The sequence below is a fragment of the Lepidochelys olivacea genome, assembly GCF_965140295.1.
Source record: "Lepidochelys olivacea isolate rLepOli2 genome assembly, chromosome: 2".
NCBI lineage: Eukaryota > Metazoa > Chordata > Testudines > Cheloniidae > Lepidochelys > Lepidochelys olivacea.
Genome location: NC_140412.1, coordinates 233,164,009 through 233,170,008, shown reverse-complemented (window position 1 = coordinate 233,170,008; position 6,000 = coordinate 233,164,009).

Here is a 6,000-nt window from a genome sequence, read left to right as displayed (position 1 = left end):
ATTTCTTTTGGCTCAATCCTCCAATTTGTCTAGGTCACTCTAGACCCTATCCCTATGCTCCAGTGTATCTACCTCTCCCCCCAGTTTAGTGTCATCAGCGAACATGCTGAGGATGCAATCCATTCCATCATCCAGATTATTAAGAAAGATGTTGAACAAAACCAGCCCCAGGACCAACCCCTGGGGCACTCCGCTTGATACCAGCTGCCAACTAGACATCGAGCCGTTGATCACTACCCATTGACCCTGATGATCTAGCCAGCTTTCTATCCATTTTATAGTCCATTAATCCAATACATACTTCTTTAACTTGCTAGCAAGAACACTGTGGGAATCCATACCAAAAGCTTTGCTAAAGTCAAGGTATATCATGTCCACCACTTTCCTCATATCCACGGAGCCAGTTATCTCATCACAGAAGACAATCAGGTTAGTCAGGCATGACCTGCTTTTGGTGAATCCCTGTTGACTGTTCCAGATCACCTTCCTCTCCTCGAAGTGCTTCAAAATTGATTCCTTGAGGACCTGCTACATGATTTTCCCAGGGACAGAGGTGAGGCTGACCAGTCTGTAGTTCTCTGGATTCTCCTTCTTCCCTTTTTAAAAGATGGGTACTGTATTTGCCTTTTTCCAATCATCTGGGACCTCCCCTGATTGCCGCGAGTTTTTGAAGATAATGGACAATGGCTCTGCAGTCACATCAGTCAACTCCCTCGATGCACTGCATCTGGCCCCATGGACTTGTGCTCATCCAGCTTTTCTAAATAGTCCTTACCCTGTTCTTTCACCACTGAGGGCTGCTCACCTCCTCCCCATACTGTGCTGCCCAGTGCAGCAGTCTGGAAGCTGACCTTGTCTGTGAAGACCGAAGCAAAAAAAGCATTGAGTACTTCAGCTTTTTGCACATCCTCTGTCACTACGTTGCCTCCCCCATTCAGTAAGGGTCTCGCACTTTCCCTGATCTTCTTCTTGTTGCTAACATACCTGTAGGAACCCTTCTTATTACCCTTCACATCCCTTGCTAGCTGTAACTCCAGTTGTGCTTTGGCCTTCCTGATTACATTTCTGCATGCTCGAGCAATATTTTTATACTCCTCCCTAGTTATCTGACCAAGTTTCAACTTCTTGTAAGCTTCCTTTTTGTGTTTAAGCTCACCGAAGATTTCACTTTTAAGCCAAGCTGGTCGCCTGCCATATTTGCTATTCTTTCTGCACATTGGGATGGTTTGTTCCTGCGCCCTCAGTAAGTCTTCTTTAAAATACAGCCAGCTCTCCTGGACTCCTTTCCCCCTCATGTTATTCTCCCAGGGGATCCTGCCCATCAGTTCCCTGAGGTTGTCAAAGTCTGCTTTTCTGAAGTCCAGGGTTTGTATTCTGCTGCTCTCCTTTCTTCCTTTTGTCAGGATCCTGAACTCGATCACCTCAGGGTCACTGCTACCCAGGTTGCCACCCACTTCTACTTCCCCTACCAATTCTTCCCTGTTTGTGAGCAGCTGGTCAAGAGGAGCACAGCTCCTAGTTGGTTCCTCCAGCATTTGCACCAGGAAATTGGCCCCAGCACTCTCCAAAAACTTCCTGGATTGTCTGTGCACTGCTGTATTGCTCTCCCAGCAGATGTCAGGGTGATTGAAGTCCCCATGAGAACCAGATCCTGTGATTTGGAAACTTCTGTTAGTTGTCTGAAGAAAGCCTCATCTCCCTCATCCTTCTGTTCTGGTGGTCTATAGCAGAGGCCCACCATGACATCACCCTTGTTGCTCTCACTTCTAAACTTAACCCAAAGACTCTCAACAGGTTTTTCTCTAGTTTCATACTGGAGCTCAGAGCAATCATACTGCTGTCTTCCATACAGTGCAACTCCCCCACCTTTTCTCCCCCGCATGTCCTTCCTGAACAGTTTATACCCATCCATGACAGTGCTCCAGTCATGTGAGTTACCCCACCATGTCTCTGTTATTCCAATCACATCATAGTTCCTTGACTCTGCCAGGGCTTCCCATTCTTCCTGCTTGTTTCCCAGGATTCTTGTGTTTGTGTACAGGCACCTAAGATAACTAGCCGATTGCCCTACTTTCTCAGTATGAATCAGATGGCCTCCCCTGTTGCACCCTCCTCCTTGTGTTTCCCACTGGTATCCCACTTCCCCACTTACCTCAGGGCTTAGGTATCCATCCTTTGGAAAACCTAGTTTAAAGCCCTCCTCACTAGGTTAGCAAGCCTACCTGCGAAGATGCTCTTCCCTCTCTTCATTATGTGGATCCCATCTCTTTCTAGCAATCCTTCTTTCTGGAACAACATCCCATGGTCAAAGACTCCAAAGCTCTCTCTCCAACACCTTCGTGTTGCACACAGTTTTAGAAAAGTAAGGTGCCCCTAGAACGCCAGCGCCCCTAGGCAAGTGACTACTGTGCCTAATTGGAAAGCTGGCCCTGCATTATATACATTCCTATAATACAGGAATATGGTGTATAACATATTATCATTTGAGGCTTGGCCCCCCTGTCAAAGTAAAATTTATTCAAGCTGAGGAAGGTGACATGTAGTGTGGTGGTAGAGGAAGCTCCATGCTTTTTCTTCCCAGACTTGTTAGCTTAATAGATTTGTTTACCTAATGTATTAAAATGGACCTTCATTCTCTTTGTCTGAAGATTGGGCTGGTCAGAGAATCAATTACACATCCCTTTTTTTTAAGGCAGATCTGTTTACCAACTGCTCCTGACATGCTTGGTTTAAACACACTTGAGTAATAATTGTGGTGTATATTCATAACACATAATACCCACAGCATACATACATCATACAAGAATATTAATGATCAATGAGTTATTAGTTTTCAAATGATATCTCACAAGACATATTGTGTACAAAGGTTATTACAATAGTGTGTAGGGCGTGAATACAGGGTGCTTAGTGTCACAGGGACCATTCAAGAAAAAGTGGTCCATTAACATCCTGCAGTCATAGGACAAAAAGAGGGGTAGGTGGGTTACAGATTGTTGTAATAAAGCATAAATCCAATATCTTAATAAAGAACATGACCTTTAGTGTCTAGCAAAGATATGAATTTGAGCTCTAGGCTTGTCTTCTGAAGGGGTTGTTCAGGTTTCCTTTGAGGATGAGCACTGAGAGATCAGCTATGGAGTGATCATTTTGTAAAAAGTGTTTGCCCACAAGTGATATGGTGTTTTCGTCTTATCTTTTTCTTGTGTAAGTTCATTCAAGAATGTAATGATTGTCTGGTTTCACCCACATAGTTGTTGTTGGGGCATTTAGTGCACTGGATGAGGTACATCACATGTTGTGATAGGAATGTATAGGACCCATGGATCTTGAAAATTGTGTTGGGGGGGGTATTGACCACTGAAGCAGTGGAGATATGTCTTCAGGTTTTGCAGCTATTATTGTGGCAGGGTCTAGTGCTGCTTTGATATTTTCATCCACTTGACAGACTGTGGTTTTGTCCTATGACTGTAGGGGTGTTAACAGGTCACTTCAGCTTGAATAGTCCCTTAAAATATCATAGAAGGTTAAGGTTGGAAGGGACCTCAGGAGGTCATCTAGTCCAACCACCTGCTTGAAGCAGGACCAATCCCCAATTTTTGCCCCAGATCCTTAAATGGCCCCCTCAAGGATTGAACTCACAACCCTGGGTTTAGCAGGCCAATGCTCAAACCACGGACATATCCCTCCCCCCAAATATGTTAACTACCTATGCTAAACAATCAGTTTCACCTTGTATTTAGCTGTGACACTCTCAGTACCTTTCAGAAACCTGAAGAAGAGTTCTCTGTAGCTCAAAAGCTTGTCTTTTTCACGATCAGGAAATAAAAGATTTTCCCTCACCCATGTAGTCTCTCTAATATCCTGGGATCAACACAGCTGCAACAACACTGCACACAATCTACTATTTTGTATTTTCCCTCTGAATTTTTTCCATCTGTGCTGTTGATTAATCTAGTTGGCTACTAATCAATATTAGCAGTTAGCAGGAGAGATCGTACTACATTAAAGTGATTTTTAAAGATATGTTCTGAGAAGCCAACATTTTCAGAACCACATTAGTTATCAAAATGTTGACAACTTTGATAACAGGATTTTAATATCCTGCTGAATAATGAAACTCCAGCCTTACACAGAGTTTCTCTGTTTCTGCAATATGATAACTGGATATTACTTCTGAGTTAGTGAATATAATGGCATTATATTTCAGCACTGGTCAGTGTTTTCTATCAGTAATGTTCACAGATATAAGCCTAGAGTTATAAAGTACAGCTGCTATCTGGGAAGAAAAATTTTTTAGCCTTTGAATCTTCCAGCCTGTCTTCAGTTCCAGACTAATGTGCTGTAGTGTTCTCACAGATGACTCTGGGCAAATAAATAAGTAAATCAGGGGGAAAAACAGACTTTATGGAAGAAAACAACATCAAGGATGATTGGGTTCCTTGCAGATGCCAATTGTTCAGTGGCACATTTTGTGTGAATTATTGGTATTGCCATACTTTCTGCTTCAGTGTAGTAGAGACAGATGTACTGTGCTTCACTTTGCAGCTTGAGTCTTGATGCATTTTTAAATAAATGAAACAAAATGGAGATTATTAAATAGGAGGTATTGCGCTCTGTCTCCCAGTGATAACTGCTACTATACCTTTGTTTAATGCTTTTTTCATAACCCATTTATTAAACTTATTTTGTTTGTATACAAATGTTTTATCATAATTGCTCAAGTAAACTAACCTAAAAGGAAACAAATTTAACATTACTAACCCATGCACATAGACCTAAGTATAGTAATAGGAAGCACATTATCACTATATGGGGTACAACTTAATATTTACAGTCATAAACATTTACCAAGTAAAATCATTACATTCCTGTTGACAATAGCATCAATAGAACATCCAGCTTGCAAGTACTTATTGCAGGGTTTTAGGTGTGGGAAGGCTTTTTTGGTAATCAGGGAGGAAGACTGAATTGCTGCTGGTTGTGGTTTGATCCAGTAGGATGGACTTGTTTATCAGTTTCCTCTGCACTTGAAGATGAGCCTTAGTTTGTAAAATGTGGGTGCTTCCTTGGGGCTAGATTGTAGCAAGTCATATCACTGTCATAAAACAGCATAAAAGCCCAACACTCTTAATCCTACCTGGTCTGCTCAGATTGCTGCTCATTATGTGTGGGAGACAGCGGGCTCTGCAGAGCTGCTACTTCTGCCTCCAAACAGGTGGCCCTTGGCTCTGTCCCCTTCACTTACCAACCTGCAGAGCTGAGCCAGGTATATAGGAAAAACCCACCCCCCTGAGAAGGAGGAGAGTAAAGAAGGAATTGTCACTGTTTGAATGAGAATTATTTCCTTGGCTGCTCTCAGGGCAGCAGAGATTCACTTTGCCCCTTCCACAGGAGAAGATGACCTATTTTTGCCCTTGTTGAATGTCAGGTTGAGACATTTAAGGAAGGTAATGAGCTGGATTTTCCAGGTCTCAGTGAGAACTGAAAATCAGAGGATAAGTATCCACTTTTGAATAATTATGGGGAAGGTGTTTACTATTTCCAAGTCCCTCACATATCCAGTATCAACACTGGCAATGTTTAGCAGGTAGAGTGAGGGTGTAAATTGCTGTGGAGTCCCATCATTGCACAACAGATTTGTTGATTATAGCAGCAGAAATTATTAAGCCTGGAACAGACCTACTTGCAATGAAAGAATATGGCTGAACTACACTTGGGACAGTATAAAGTCTATTCTCATCTGATTTTGTGAGAGAGAATCTCATTCCATGGTATTATGTTGCATTTCCTCCATGGCATTTGAAAAGTAGATTTCTTAATCCGAGGTTTCTTATTTCCCCAAATTAATTTGTTTATTTTATATTGCCATTGATCTAAGAGATTTCCTGGGTCTAAAACCAGGAGTGTTTGGAAAAGGAAATTAATTTAGGGTAAGATTCATTTTAACAGCCACAACTTTGTCTAATCATGAAATGTCATATTTTGACCAATTTTCCA